The following is a 17,043-nucleotide window of genomic DNA, read 5'->3' as shown; positions in this document are numbered from 1 at the left end:
AAAAGCACGCAACATGTCCCTTGTGGCAAAATACCTAAGTTCAACAATGATAGCCTTTTGTTCCACAAAGGAATATTTCCACATTTTTACAGATCCTCACATCTAGGTCAATGTCCAACCTTTTTTGATATAAAGACCTCTTTTATTTTAACTTCAAAAAATTCTACAGAGTCTCACATCACAGCAAAGAGTTGTACTTTTAGAATCCATTAATTGCAAAAATACCTAAAGAATGAATAGCAATGCTTTTAGATGTAATGTGTTTTACAGTATGGAGGTTCCTCAAAAAATTAAAAATAGAACTACCTTATGACCCAGCAATTTCACTTCTGGTTATTTATCCAAAGAAATCCAAAACACTAATTTGAAAAGATATATGCACCCCTATGTTCGTTATAGCATTAGTTACAATAGCCAAGATATAAAAGCCATCTAAGTGCCCATCAATAGACGACTAGTTAAAGAAGAGGTGGAACATATATACAAAATAATATTACGCATCCATAAAATATGAAATCTTACCATTTGCCATAACATGGATGGACCTGGAAAGTATTATGCTAAGTGAAATAAGTCAGACAGAGAAGGACAAATACAATATGATCTCACTTATATGTGGAATCTAAAGAACAAAATAAAGGAACAAACAAAACAGAAACAGACTCATAGATGCAGGGAACAAACTGATGTTTGCTGGATGGGAACGGGGCTTGCGGGGAAGGATGAGAAAAGTGAAGAGATTTAGAAGTACAAATTGGTAATTATGAAATAGTAAAAGGGATGTAAAGTAAAGCATAGGGAATATACTCAATAACATGGTAATAACTATGTATATAGTGCCAGGTGGGTACTAGACTAGTCAGGGGGATCACTTCTTAAATTATACAAATGTCTAACCACTATGCTTTACACCTGAAACTAATATAAAATCATATTGAATGTCAACTCTAATTGAAAAATCACAAGAGGGGGGAAGAAAGCTGAAGGGGAATAAGAGGTTCAAATTTCCAGGTATAAAACAACTAAGTCATGGGGATGTAATGTACAGCATAAGGAATATAGTCGATAATATTGTGACGGCATGGTACGGTGTCAGATGGTTGCTGGACTTACGGTGATCACTTCTTCAGGTATACAAATGTTAAATAACTATGGTGCACACCTGAAGCTAATATAATATTGTATGTTAGCTATATTTTAATAAACATCTTTTAAAAATGTGATGTGTTTTATTCATCACAAAAGCATATACACAAACTCTTAAAATATAGTAGTTCTCATATGAGCTGGATGACTTCACTGTTCAGCTTACAAACAAAGATTGGATTGAACTCCACCGCTACAGTAACCCTGAGCCCTCACCAGCAGTGAAACCCTATTCTACAGCATCTTCAAGGTTGATTCTAGAAGCCTACCGAAAGACCCGAAGCAATCGTATTTCACTAATATTCTATTTTCCCCTTCAAATGAATTGTTTGGTCCAGTAGATATAATGCTCATTATATCTAGTCTAGAATGCTCATAACAAATCATATGTGGATTACAACCAAAAAAAATAACGAAGCATTTATAGTTTGTATAATTGGGACACCACAGGTAATAAAGTGCAGGATGAAAGTGTAATCCTAGGAATTTCATGTCTGTGATCCCTATTTCCTTCTCGGTCAAAAGCTACATACAAGCTGACAGACAACTGCACCTAATCCTCTTTGGCTTGCTTTCAACAACAGCTACTGTTAGCTATGAAAAACCAGCTATGTAAATGCTGGTAAAAACAACAAATTAATCCCAATTAATGGAGAAAATTTAAATGGTGAATAAAATGTTTAACATTTTCAGCAAGGGGATACCACAGACTTCACATCTGCTAAAACATTGATCCCATTCAAACACATAATTTCTAAAATTTCTAAAATTAAGTGGAGTTTAAAATCCTTCTACTTTCACAGGTTTAACATGTCTATTATCACTTAGATATTAATCTTGTTAAAAGCTCTAAATTAAGGACCACTGTTATATTTAGAAAGCTGCCTGGTGTTAAAGTGAATGCAGCTGCTTCTTTTATAGTTATGTACTGGAGAAAGTCTTCTTTTAAAAACACAAAGCACTTATGTGTAATTCATATTCAAAAAAATCCAAAAGCATATCTATGTAGCTCATATAGTTTTTAGTCCTGTAAGATCCCCTAGTTAGTCAAAGACCCATCCTTCACGCTTTGCAGAGTGTCTCTGAAGCTATGTTGTTAATGGTTCTGTTCTCTGGTCCAACAAGTAGTATAGCTATCACTACTTAGAATCTTTTAATCTTCTCGTCTTATTGTATACTTAATATATTGTATCATTTGTCATTCTGACTCTTAACTCAATAGTACCAGTCAACTATTCTTCATCATTCTATTCAAGCTTTTGAAAGGATGTTCTTACTTTAATGCCTGATATTTATAAAGGTGCGCAGAACAGCAAAATTGCGGTTTTGGCAAGATTTTTTTTTTTTTCCTTTGAAGGAATCACATGACTCCAGCTTCGGTTTGTGAAGTATAATTAAAATGTATTGACAGGCTTTTGAATTTTTCTTGTTTGGACAATCCTCTTCCACTAACTTAGCTCCTAGTTTTTTTACTGCTTTTTCAGTCTGTTATTTAAAAGAAAAGGTTTTTGTTTTGTTTTTTTCACAAATATTAATAAAAGTATTATTCCTTTGGAAACAGGATCTGCAGCAAGTAGACAAGGTCCAGGTCCTGATAAGGTACATTTTAGCAGTACCATTTTTCTTTCATTCTTTACCTTCTTTTCTCTCAAAAGGCACACTCAGCAGAGAATAGAAAGGTGCCTTTAGTTGCCAGTTAATTAATGTCAATCCTCAAATTGTGGAGTCTGTGTTTACACTGTTTTTATGATCAGTACTTATTAACTGTCTAACAGTTTTTCAGCTTCTGAGCCTTCAACTCTTTAACAAGCAAAAACTTTGATTAAAAACAATGGGGGAGAGGATGTTGGAGGATTAAGAAACATTGTAAAGATCATTTTTCAAGCATCAATTTAAACATTAAGGTAGATAGAAATTAAGCCCACTCATTATGAACCCTCAAAGTGGACCATCCAAGTCCACCAGCAGTAAGCAGTCCTTTTCCAGACGAGACATCTCCAAGCACCTATCACAGATTAATCTCCAATCTTCAGAACCCTGAATGCTTTGAAGGTGTTCAGCACGGCTGGAACTGTGCTGACTTAAAATGCAAGATTTTCCTGCATTTTTTGAGTCAACAATTGTACTTGTGTATGTTGTAACAGGGTCAGGAGAGTTCTCTTCCTAATTCTTTTTCATTTACATGTGCATGAAGAGTTTCCAGTTCTGGACTTCCAGAAGGTAGGTGAAAGAAAAAAAAAAAAAAACACCCAATGCCCAGGTACGGTAGGAAGCCAATTCCAGGGACTCTACTCAATTGGCACATCTACCCACAGAAACCAGAGAACTGGTCACATTATGTTTTCAAAAGAAGCTCCTGGCATTAATGGCATTGAGCTTTAAAAACAGTGGTGCATCAAAATGAAGCTTCAAGACAGGGACGTTGTACAGCTTTCAACCCACAAATACATGTGCGGTTCTCTGACACTGGATAGGACTTCTTGGTTAGTAACTCCTAAGTGGTTTTCATGAAGGCTTAACCAAGGCTGTAGTGTATCCAGAACACAGGAAGGCTTCCCTGGAGATCAAAACCTCCCAGTTACCCAACAAACCCAGACCATCCTGACACCACCTGGGAGATAAATGTAGCACTCTGACATCCAAAGACTGCCTGACAGAAGGACACTCCATATGCACGCGCACACACACACACACACACACACACACACACCCCACAGCCTTGCTAGCATGCACCCTGCCTGCATGGGTTACCATTTCCATGATAACAGAGCACCCACAGGTCCACTCCTAGAAAATACCAAGAAGGCTCCTCCAGCCAGGTTGTCACTTACAAGAGCACAAATGCACATAAAGGTGGAAAGCTATCAGCAGACCACCCCGGCAATACACAGAGCACCAAACAACCCTGGAGTCTTCCACAGAACATGCTGGGATGCCGTAATCTGAGTCGAACTCCACCATGACCATACGGAATGGAACTGAATTGTAATATCTCTTAAGTGATGCTCAGAATGATTCAAAAAAAAAAAAAGTGCCATTAGATCAGATGCTCTTCCTCCAAAATAGTTTCCCCTTGCCTTGTATTCAAAAAGAGACTGAGAGAGCTTAATGGGCCCCCTCCCCAAACACACACTCCAAGCTTTCCAACTTCTAAACTCAAACTGCGGACTTCAAGAAGTGGAGGTCCACTGGCATATTCAAATAACTTTAATACTACCAGAGATGTTAGAAAGGAGCAGTGACAACAGCTTATGGGTAATGCTTTAAAAATTACACGTGTTCTCCTCCCTGCACCTCGCAGCCATGCCGATCCCAGTTTTCTCTTGATGAACATCATAATGTAACACCAGACAGGTGACTCCCAGTCTCCCCAGCGAGCTCCTCGCCCCCAACAGGACAGTAGAAATGTAAACTGTGGCTGCTGCCTCCTGACACTATACTGATAAATCCGAGGAGGCTGCAAAACTTCTTGGCTAGCTCAGCTGTCATCCAAGGGCACTGAAAGCCCACTGGCCAATTCGCAGTCCGCGCTACATAGAGGGAACCCTCAGTCAACCTGTTTGCAAAGCCCGCAGAACTCCCCGCCTTCAGATCCTGGGCTCTGAGGCTCCTCGTGCAGGACGGGGGACCCCCGCTCCCTACTTCAGTACCCTCCAAAGCAAAGTGGAAGGGAACAGAGCGCCTTCCGCCCCAATCGGAAGACTCCGTCAGTTGCCTGAGGTCTGTGCCCAAGTCTCAACCTGGGGTTTGTCTGCTCGCCCAACGCCGGGGTCTCGATGCTGTGCCCCTAGCAGCCCACCCTTCCTGCAGCCCCCAGCCAGAGTCACGCGAGAAGCTCTGCTTGCAAGTTCCTGCATCTGGCTGAGAGAAGGGGCAAAGGACGCTGTCCTGGGAGGAAGGAGCAAAGTCTGTGTCTCTGGTCGCCCTCCGCCCCAGATGCTGCCACCGATTGCCCCTGCTGGCCGGGGGCCCAGCGTAGCGCGCACTCACCCGCCTTGCCTGAGCGGCTGCCGCAGCCTCTGGGAGCCACCGAGCCCTGAGCTTCCCGAGCGCAAGAAAGATGGTGGTGTGTGTTGGGAGACCACCCATCCCAGCGTCTGGCAACCCGGCGACTCTGGCTCCTCAGCACTGAAGCAAGAGGAGGAGGAGGAGGAGGACGAGGAGGAAGGAACAGCGCAGTCAGACGCCATCTGCTGTACACCTCTGCGCAGCCATTGGCTGCCTAGTGCGTCCCCTGAGCCGCGGGAGCCGGCAGCAGGGAGCCACCTTGTGCCTCACCTCCCCCAGCAGCTGACCCCCCACCTCCCACCCTTTCCCGGCCTCCCCTCCACCCCCTCCTCTCCGCCACTTCCTCCGCTCCTTCTTGGAGCAGGTGCACCCTCTCCCTCTGGGAAAGCCTCGGGGAATGGCCTCAACCTCAGCTCCTCAGCTCCTCCGCTCCCCCGAGACTGTTTTCCGCAACTTTGAAGCTTCGGGGTGCAAGTGCAGACTGGGTGAGGGAGCCTTTTCAGCTGGCCTGAGCCTGGGGCACCCAAGCCGCTGATCGCAAGGGACAGGGGCAGGGAGCGCTCTGCGCGCCTTGGGGAATCACAAAGTGATGAGAGGGGAGGGAGGAAAAAGAAGAGAGTGGGGTTTTTTTACTTCCCATGCATAATGCCTCTACCCCGACACCCACACGCTCCAGAACACCCTGACACGTACCCTAAAGAGAACACGCACAGAACCATCCCACCCAGTCCGATGGTCCGACGTGCCTCTGCAGTGCCTGGGCACAAGAGGGCTTCAGTGTTACAGGGGAAAGACAAAGAAGACCCCAGCGGAATACGTGAAAAAGAGAGAACGCTAAAAATTGGGGGTGAGTCCAGGGGACTGCCACGAGCAGGGGCCTCACCTGCCTGGACGCCCCCTTGCTCAGAGGCTCCCAGGGCTTGTCAGTCCACGCAGACCAGACCCTAGGAAAACCCTTAGCTCTGGCCTCTTTTTTAAAGGTTTGCAGTCCTCTGGTATGGAAGGTGTTGGGGCGGTGGGGGTGAAGAGTGGGGGAGGGTGCCTTTGGCTTCTGGGGCATAGGGCGGATGCAGGTGGCGCTGAGGAGGTAGTAAGTGAGTCCGCCCAGGGAAGGCGGGGTAGCGCACATGGGCAGGCTAGGAGAGGAGTCACAACTCTGAGAGTCCTTTACTTACTCTTCTGACACTTGTTCCAAACCCTTCTGGTTTTTGACACCTTTGATCTAGGGAACTTCTTAGGCTTGTTCAGACAGATGAAGAAGTTTCTTCAAAAGGGAGAAAAGGAAAAAACGTGAGGACTACTTACTGCCAATTACAGGGTATTTTGCCTGTCATATCACTTTCAATGTGTGAGCCCAGGGACAGCAGGGATCATATCTTCTCGATTTTATCCAATGCTTGGCACACCATGGGTGCTTAAACAGAAGCAAAATAATGATGAGAAAATTAAAGCTTGATGTCATAGCACAATTAAAGAGTTAAGTAGAGCAGCTAGGGTTTTCACAGAAACAATCAAAAGAAGGTAAGTGCCATTAAAAAAGGCAAATGTGAATACCGTGAAGAGGGGTTCTGATCCATCTTGCTGTGGGTCTGGATTCTGAAAGTGGGAAAGGGAACCCGCCTTAATATTTCAAAGAGCTACCACTGTTCTCCCAGTGAGCGCTGCCGTCTCACTCTGGGTTATTCTTTTTTGTCTGACCTCACTGCCTTAAAAATAAATCAGCTGCCATCCAGATCCTAGATTATTTCCCCAAATCCAAGACCATTATTTATTACTCCCAAGAAATAAAATGCCAATCCTATAAGCCTGGGAAAAGAGAAACTTTTGTCCATTATGTTTTACTGTATTCTCCATATATATGGATCAATAGCCAATGAGTCTCATTCAAGTAACTTCAGGAACAGCAGCCAAAGAAAAACATTTCTGTTTTCCTGAACCACAACATCCAGGATTCCTAGATTTCAATTCTCCCAGAATCAATGCAGTATTTCAGATCACATCCCATGCATATACAACCATACAGTGGAAAGATCTGTATTTGCAATCCTTCTGGAAAGAGGCCATCAAGGAGGAATTCTGAATATGTCATTTATGGCTATCTTTATAGTTATATATCCCCCTCCCTCTTCAGAAGCAGTGATATATATAATTTTCTTTAGGCTGGCAATTTGAGTTCGACACGCATTCTCATTTAATATGTCAGCCCATTCTCATTAACCCCTTGTTCTACGTCAGTAAATATTTGATTATTAAGATGTAACTTTCCTCCTAAGTCACATTGTTTGTATTTGGTCTCCTGTTTGTTTGTTTTTTCTTTAATCTAAGATATAAGAGATAATAGCTATATGGCAATTATGTTCTAGACATTGGGCTTCTTCAAATCAAAAATAAGTAATTCGTAAGAATGAAATCTAAATTACTTCTAAAATAAAAAGAATCAACTTTAAACATCGCTACCTTTTGTTAGCTTACTGATTCTTTTAATCTACAGAATAGTCACTTCTCCTTAAGGCACTGTGTGCTGACAACAAGCATTTCAATACAGTCAACTAACATAAGGTGCCTTAACTTTCTCTGATATTATTCAACTGGTACAAGGAAAAGGCAGACATTTTCAGCTCAAACTCCCAATTATGTTTTAAATACATGTTATACTGATAATATGAGGTTTTTTTCCAAGATTTGGCCCTTAATAAAAGCACTGCCATCAAAATCTAGATTAAGTTAGAAACATTAAAAGGATAACCTAGACAGGGTAAGAGACATTGTCAGTGAAGACTGGTTGTGTGTGTGTGTTGGGGGGGGGGGGGACAGGAGGATTTTACAAAATAACTAACTAAAGAAAGGACTTGGAAGAAGGTATCCCAGAAAAACAGGTGAGGTTATAATGAGTAAGGAATAGATCAATGTTCCAAGGTGGAAAATCAAATCAGCTGGAGACTATAAATTTGTATAACCGCCACACACACACACACACACACACACACACACTCACACACACACACACACACAGATGCCAAAGGCCTCAATCACCACCAGACTATGAAACAAAACAATAGAATAATGGAAGGGAGGGGAAGTTCTCTTGGGACCAAGTCACTAGTGATAACCAAAGGGGAGCCACAGACAGTAACCCTATACTGTCCAAACACTGTTGGAGTTTAAATTTTCATTTCTGTTATGTGTATTTGCTCTTTCTGAACACAATGTTCTCTAACAAGCTTGAGTGGGTAAATTCTGTGTAAATAAAATAGACAGGCATTGGCATTGAACAAATCAGAGATAAAGAAGGCATGTCCATAAAGAAGCCCAATTTAAAATAAAAGTGAGATATACAAGCCTGACTATCTTGGGCTTGCCACTGAGGAAGTCACTGCCCAGGTATACATTGGCCCAAACAGGTGGGGGGAGGGGGAGGAACCATGAGTGTCTCATTTACACAATCATTCAGACCAATTCCAGGTTGGATGAGATCCTATGGCAAATCTGAACAATCTTTGCTGCCAAAAAAGAGCATTTAATCCTGGCATACAAATGTAAGTTTTGAGCTTGGTCCAGTAATTTGATTTTGATGTGTCAACATCTTAAAATACAATGTAAAGATAATGTATTGGAAAGTAGTGTGGTGGAACTCTACTGGTTTCTGGCTCAGCTCAGGCCCTCTTAGGTGCCAACGATTTCCCAGCAGACACTGAGGATTCCCAAACTTAGTCCTGAACCACAGCTTCAGTGACTCAAATATCTTCAGCAAGATATTCAGTGAATGTCTGCTATGTTCCTGGCACTGTGCAACACATTGGCTATTTGGAGATATAGTGGGCTGAGTCCTTGCCCTCATGGAGTTTACGGTGCAGTGGGGGCATGAGACAATAAACAAACAGACACACAAATGACTAGAAACATATAAACCGAAAGCAAAGTCTTTTGTGTAAAAGGAACGCAGACGAGGGGAGTAGGAAGGATCTGGCTCAGGCAAGATTTCTCAGAGGAAATGACATTCAGGCTGAGGCCCAAAAGAAAATAAGAGGTAAGACTGATTGAAATTTTTCTATATGGTAGGCATTGGGCTGTGTCCTTTACATGTATCATTTAATCCTCATAACTAGCCCCTGAGACAAGCGCTAGGATCAACTCCATTTTACAATAGAGGCACACAGAGTTTAAGCAACTCATTCAAAGTCACACAGATGATAAGTAGCAAAGTTAGCATCTGGCCAGGCAGTCTGTTGGGCGTGCATTTTTAACCACTAAGATACATTGCATCTCATGTAAATAGACATCAACCAAGAAGGGGACAAGGAGGGATAATACAACCAAAGACCCTGTGGCTTGAAGAGCTTGGCTCACAAAGAACAGATCAGAGTCCAAAGAAGCTGGAGACTAGTGAACCTGGGGGAGAGTGAGATGAGGGAAGAGTGGGGGGTGGAGGTGGGCAGGCCAGGATCAGAGCTTGCAGGTCCTTGTAAGCCAATGGAAGGTTTGAATTCTGTGAGTGACCTGATCTAATTTAGATTTTTAAGAATTCACCCACATGCTATTCAGAGACAATAATCAACGCAGAAAGAGCGGAACAGTCATACAGGGAAGAGATGACAGTGGCTTAATGCAAAGGGACAGAACTGTACAGGCTGATGGCTATTTGTAAGGTCTTATTTACATCTTCATTTCTACTTCCGCCTTCCCTCCTCTCCCCAAGTCTGATACACAGTTGCTCATCTCAGGATCCCAAATTCTAAATTCATTATCTCAGTTACTGTATCTTGGGTTTGTTTTCTTGTCACATATGTATATGTGGGTAGGATGAGTACCAACCCTCCAAGTCACGTTTGACTTCTGCAATTACAAGAGGTGCTCAATGTGGTTACTATCAGCGTCCAGACACTTCCGATTATGGTGAACGACTGCTTGAGCAGAGATAACATCTCTTAAAATGTGTATACTTTTTTTTGGCATCCCGGTACATATATATCTCCAACTAATTTGGAAATAGTCAAACCCCGGGAGTGACAACTTGGATCATATTCATAATGACTTGGTTTGTAAAGACCAGGTGTTCTGCAAAATGGAGCTTGTTATTATACAAAGAATTGGCAACTTCAGCCCTCTTCTGCTGGGCACAAAGCCATGCAAAGCTCACAGGCCTAACTGACAAGATGGGCAAGGGAGCCTATACCTTTTATTTTGCTGTTTTCTAAAGACACCAGTCTTTGTGAATAGTGGCAGTTCCCTTTATAGGCAGGAAGGATAAAAACATTGGAAATTGACATGGTTGTTAGCAGATCACAAGCTACAGTGTTCATGAATGTGGTATGTGGGGTGGAACAAACAGAAGAGGTTTTTCTCATTTCTTAATCATTTAAGCTATAATACACAATTACCAAGGAAACAAAAAATCCCCAATACACACGATGTTAAAAAGAAAATTTCTATCAAAAACTTTTGTAACTAAAGCTTTTTGGTGTATTCCTCCATTTTGAATTATGCCACGTTCCTTGTTGCTAGCTCAATGACTCTCCACCTTTCTGTACAGTATATGTTATCTTCCTGATACACTCTTTGTCACATCACTCTGATTCCCAGGAACCTACTATTCTCTTCGTCTTTTCACTCAGTCCCTTGATGATTATCAGCTCTTCAGAAAAGCCTTTCCTGACCCTCTCCTATAAAAAAAAAAAAAAAATGGCATGTTCCATTTCTCTGTATCTCCTTATCCTGCCTTACATTGCTTCCCAGGTTGGAAGCATTTATCACAATCTGAAATTTTGTTTATTATCTATCCTCTCATCAAGAATGTAAATCTTACAAGGGCAGGGACAACTTGCATGCACACACACACACACCATACTTAATAAATGTTTCCAAATTGAATGAATGATGAATGAATGACATAAATTACCAGTTTACTGACTTTTGAAATTCTTTCTAATCTGGCCCCGCCCTACTTTTCAACCATGTTTCTTGCCACTGTCCAATAACACCATTTCTTTTGTTCTCAGGGAATGCCTCACATGCCCTTTCAAAGTCAGTTAAGCTCTAGTTCAAGATCTCTCCTTGTCTCCTTTCCCCGCCTTGCAGCTCTCACCTCCTTTCAAAGTCCCATCCCCTAAGAAATTTTCCCAGATTTAATTTCATTTTACATTTATCTATTTCTTTCCTTTACCAAACTCCTATGATGCTCACTGTCTGTCACCCAGTTTTTCAATTAACTGTATACCATCTCCTACTGTTCTCGAATGGTTTCATAGCCATTAGCCTCTTAACTGCATTGCTACTTTCTTCAGTGAAGAGACTAAGATAGATACTTCCTTTCTTTCCTTCAATGCACATTTTTGGTGCACAGCAGGCATTCAGTAAGTTCTTATTGATGGACGAGGTATGTGAAGAATCTGCACAAGGAAGGGGTTAGGCTTTCTTTGGTCACATGATGTTAACAGAAACACTTATCATGTTGTGTTTGGAACAGCCAGCACCATATGACTTTATGTTTGCGGGAGTTGACCTTGCCAAGTACCAGGCAAGACTACGCATTCATTGAACAAACAGAGCGAGAATGTGCTTTGGGGCAGATACCATTGTAAGCACTAGGGAGAGTCTTGGAGGAGATGATTATCCGAGGAAACACACTAAAATTGCAATATAACGAGCCTTAGAGGCATCCTGTGGACACAATGGAAACATCAATGAGGAACCTCCAGCCTCATATGGTGTGAGTCAGGAAAATCTTCCCAGGCTGGAACCATCTGCATCCGTCCAAGTTCAGAGCCAGGAAAAAAAAAAAAAAATTCCTCAGGTTGTATGACTTTCTGGATTGAAATAGTTTACCACTGTAGCATTTTTACAGTGTCTGTGCTCCACCCATGACTTCATTCTAAGAAATCGCAACACAGGCTCTCTCTCAAAACCAACAATCTATGGAAAACACAACTAGCATTGCAATGTCGATGCATATGGCAAAAATCATCCCTTATGCTCATGTGCTCAGGATTTGAACTCTAAGGATCCAATTTTTATACCTCATCGTCTTCTCTTAGCTTCCTATGTACCACACTACCCTAGTTTTCCTTTTTCTGCTCAATCCCTGTGTGTTAGAGCATATTAGAGTTCTAGACTGGGCTCCCTTTTCCTCTCCATCTATACTTTCACCTTATTGAATATGTCTATTCTTATGATTTCAGGTAATTATCTGTTCTCTGAAAATACCTAAATCCATTGCTCTGGCTATAGTAGTCAGTGTGGGCTAAGTTATGCTACAATAACACATGAACCCCCAAACCTCAGCGGCTTAACACAAGGTTGATTTCTCTCTCATCCTGTATGACCAACACAGGCCAGCAGAGGGAATGGTGACTCTGTTTCACATAACCAACTCAAGGACCTGGGCTAAAAAGGGCTCTTCCATCTAGAACATTGCTGGTCACTATGGCAGCAGAAGGAGAGACCATAGAGAATTTCAAATTCCCTCATTCCCTCTTCTATGCTGCAGCCCAGAATAATATAGTCCATTGGCCAGAGTAGTCATGTGACCCTCACAAAATGATATACCGTGTTTCTCCAAAACTAAGACCTAGCCAGACAATCAGCTCTAATGTGTCTTTTGGAGCAAAAAATAATGTAAGACCTGGTCTTACATTACATTATCTTATGAAAGACCAGGTCTTACAGTAAAATAAGACCCAGTCTTATATTAATTTTTGCTCCAAAAGACACATTAGAGTTGATTGTCCCGCTAGGTCATATTTTTGGGGAAACAGTAGTCCATTGGCCAGAGTAGTCATGTGACCCTCACAAAATGCAAAGAAGCACATAGATACACAGTGAGCAGTAACCATCTCTGCCACACCAACGTTGGCTGTCCTCGGGGCTACAACTCCAGATCCAAGTGTTTGCATGACATCTTTTTGACATCACCTGTGTACTTCAAAGAGAACACTGAGGTTTTTTTCCTCCAAACATGCGTTCTTCAATCTGAGCATTGATTTTCCCCACCAAACCTGCCTCTCTCACCGTCTTCCTTGTCTCAGTATAAAGCACCACCCATTTAGTTGCTCAACCCCAAACTCTTAAGAATTCCCCTTCATTATTCTTTTTGCACTTTACCCACATGGAAATAACTCATTCTGTTATTTCTATCTCCCAAATAAATCCTGCTTGCATCCACTTCTCTCCATCTCTGTTACTACCACTCTGAGCTAAGCCACAAGTGTTTCATGGTGGGTGACACTATGACCTCCTTTCTTGGAGTCTTATACAGTCCATTTTCTACAGAGCAGGTAGACTAATCTTTTTAAACAGTACATTGATAAAATATTTTCCCTGCTTAAAGCTTTCCAATGATTTCCCAATATACTTAGAATAAATTTCAAATCCCTTATGTCTCCTGTGTTTCTCTGAAAAGTCATTGGCTACTTACCCCTCTACTCTGTTGTCACTAAGTTATAGGCTTATACACAAGTTTTCGTGCTGCCTTAGGGCCTTAGCCAAATCTGTGCTGTACCCAAAATGCTCAGCCCCAGACACGTACGTAGCTGTCTCTCTCTCGTCCTTCAGATCTCAATGTTAATGTCATTTTCTCAGGGAGGCCTTTCTGGACACCTAAATAAAGTAGCCACCAGTCACTCTCTATCACACCACCCTACTCGGCTCTTTACACAGTACATGTCACTATTTGATATTTTGCTATTTCTGTATTTGTTTGTCCACTGAACGTGCTCTGCCTGTTCACTCCCAGACCCCTCAGCGCCTAGGGGGATGGTGCCAAGCACACAGAGTACATGCTCAATTGACACAGACTAAAGAAATGCATCCATCAGTTCCCTTGGAAACTCTGATGCCATGGCTTATTCCCACCTTTGTCTTAAGAGTGAGCACTGGCTTCTTTTCCATATGTCCTTTTTAAACAAAAGACGCAGGTGGAAATCTTTATTTTCAACTGATGAAGACAAATCTAAAGAAAGGAAACAGTGAAGTGAGTATCCATGGGCTGGTGATTTGCAGTCTTTTCCTTGCCAATCAGAAGGAGGAAGTTAACTAAGGAGGCAGCCACTTGTCACATCTACAGGTTCTTTTGACCCTTGTGATTAAGATGATGTGCCTGATGTGGTGAACTTTTATATTACGTTGCCAGAGAGCTGTGAAAACAGCCCTTTTGTCACACTGAGTTCTCAATTTTGGTGATGTCTGTCACTGTTCTGGAAAGATGACTCACCCAACATGGGGGGAGCGGGGGGAATAGGGACAGTGATGGACTAGGAGACAGAACTGATCTGAGGGTCCATTTCTAAGTCCACGGACATAAATAAAAAGATGCCATAATACACAGGCACGTCTTGATGCCACAACATTGTGTAACTTTGGTCCAATTTCTAATGCCCTCAAAGAGGAAAGACCTCCCTGTTCCCTAGCAGTCTCCTCTCCCTAGACCAAGGATTTCCAGAGACTAAAGAAAGTTTGTCTTCTAGTGCCTGGTTCCACCTGGTTTCTCAACTGACAGGACAGGTAGCTGGGGCAACTTGTGTATCAGAGTGTATCGACCTTTCTCCAGCATGGATTTCCCTTAACATCTTCTCACACCTTTCTTCTCATCTTGCTCTGATCCTCCCCATCACTGACTCCTTGACTTGGCTTCCTGTTTATGGCCTCCCTTTGATCCCATGACCTCAGTGCCTCTTGGCATGCTTCTCCTCCTGGACAATCTGCCTTCTGTGTCAACCATGATTTGGTCCATCTCTCAAGTGACACTGCTTCAGGTGTTTTAGGATAATACCTATAACAGTCTAGTATGACCTCCACATCCTGATTTGTCAAAGCAGATTCCCTAACCTAGGTTCACCCCACTTTGACTAGGAGCTACAACTTCCTCAGCAAGATAATTGCTATGGATGGGATGTATGTGTCCCCCCCAAAACCTGTATGTTGAAGCCCTAAATGCCAACGTGATATTTAGAGGTGGATCCCATAGGAGGTAATTAGGTTTAGATGAGGTAATGAGGGTGGGATCCCATCATCCCCGTGATGGGATTACTGCGTTGATAAGATGATAAGAAGAGATCAAAGATCTTGTTCTTTTTATCTCTCTGCCATGTGAGGATACAGCAAGTAGGTGGCCATATCTCCAAGCCAGGAAGAGGGATCTCACCAAAACCTGACCATGCTGACACCCAGATTCTAGACTTTCAGCATCCACAACTGTTAAGAAATAAATATCTGTTGTTTAAGCCACACAAATTATGGCATTTTGTTACAGTAACCTGAGCTAAGACAATAGTTATTCACCTTTCTTAAAAGTCTATACATTTCCCCCCCAAAAAAACATGTTCCATTATCTCATAACATTTAGAGTCAGTCAGAGAGGGAGGCGGACTTCTATACATGTTGTCTAAATTTCTCAGCATTTAATTAGAGCTCATACCAAAATGGAGATTTTGACCTCATGAAAAAAAATGTGTCTTACTTCATTTCTGTAAAGAGAACATTTTCAATCTTTAAGGAACCTTATTTCAATGGTATTTGATCTATCCCTGATTATACAATTATTAGCCTTTTGGAGATCTAACCAATGACATTTAAATGGCATTTATGTGCAGGGCTTGAATTATGAAATCACAAAACTTTTGAGCTGAAAGATACCTCAGAGAAAATATGGTCCAATTCCTGTATTTTCAAGATAAGGAAAGTTGAGCCCCAGATAGCTGAGGTGTCATGTACAAGGTCACACAGCTTGTCAAGAAACAGAAGGGAAGAAAACATGAGAGACGGCCTTCCTACTATTCTACCTGCAGTTGAAGTAAAGTGTCTAAAAAGGTAAAAAGAAATGGTTTTAGGCTCTCATAAAAACAAACAAAGAAACACCAACTTGACGCCTCCCTGATGTATTTTACCACTCTTCAAGGATGGTATGTCATTAACACAGAGAAATTCTTCAGCAAGTAAGAATGTTGGCAAACCATCATTTTGAAAAAGGATTAATCCCCAGGTCCTTACTGTGATGGGGCATGACAGGGAGTGGGAAGAGAGGCCTTGGGAACACCAGCCTAAATCACAGTCCCTGGAACCAGTTTCTCCTGCTTCTACCCTATTGGGAGCCTTTTGTAAGAGAAAACTGAAAATGTTCAGCTGCACACAGATTGCTTTATTTAGCAGACAATCTCAAAAAACAACATGTTCTCTTGTGATCTGAGGCTTGATTATCTAATTTTCTCTTTGTGGTGCTTCTCTACCAGCAAACCACCTGCTAAATGGCCGGAACAGACACGACTACTCTGTTAATGGTGTTTGGCTCTCTGGTCTTCTGACTCTTCATGCTTTCCCTAGATGCTTCCATCCACACCCACAATCCTCATGCAAAGAGTCCAAACTCATGCTCCAGCCCTGACCATCCTTCGAACTTTAAACTCATTTTGCACTGCCCAAGGTGTATCTCTGCCTTAATGGGGTACAGACACTTCAAACTCAGCAAGTCTGAAACAAAATCCATTACTTCCCTCCCCATGACCCCAATCAGTCTCTTTTTGATGACCTACCTAACCTATCCAGGTTAACAGTGTCACCAGGCACTCAGTCACCTAAGCTGAACCCTCAGAAGGATCCCTGACTCTCTTCTGTCTCCCCTCTCACACCTAGCTGATCACTAGCCTCTCCTGCCTCCCGTTAGGTAGCTCTGGAATCAGTCCCCTACATTAGATCACTTCCATCATCTGCCCAGTTCAGTCTGTTACCTTTTGCCTAGATCATCACAATCTTCTAATGAGATAATAAACTTATTTTCCCTACCTTCTCCAAATCCAATACACTCGCTAAAAACCTGTTCCATGGCTTCCGATTGCCTAAAGAAAAATTCCAGATTCTTTAACACAGAAAAACGGATGACTACAATTTTACTTAATTTCAATT

At 42.1% G+C, this 17,043-nt stretch overlaps 1 protein-coding gene across 2 annotated transcripts in view; it reads right to left on the bottom strand.

Annotated features, from left to right (window-relative positions):
• THSD7B (thrombospondin type 1 domain containing 7B) overlaps positions 1 to 5,251 on the bottom strand; it is an 815,330-nt gene extending 810,079 nt beyond the window's left edge. For both annotated transcript variants that reach the window (XM_081051932.1, XM_081051933.1), the window contains exon 1: positions 5,137 to 5,251. The gene's annotated coding sequence lies outside the window, so the exon portion shown is untranslated. The remainder of the gene's footprint in view (positions 1 to 5,136) is intronic.
• Between the last annotated feature and the right edge of the window lie 11,792 nt (positions 5,252 to 17,043).

The sequence above is a fragment of the Rhinolophus hipposideros genome (assembly GCF_964194185.1).
Source record: "Rhinolophus hipposideros genome assembly, chromosome: 6".
NCBI classification, from domain to species: Eukaryota; Metazoa; Chordata; class Mammalia; order Chiroptera; family Rhinolophidae; genus Rhinolophus; species Rhinolophus hipposideros.
The sequence above is the reverse complement of the archived record's forward strand: the minus strand, read 5'-3'. Positions and strand labels throughout refer to the sequence as shown.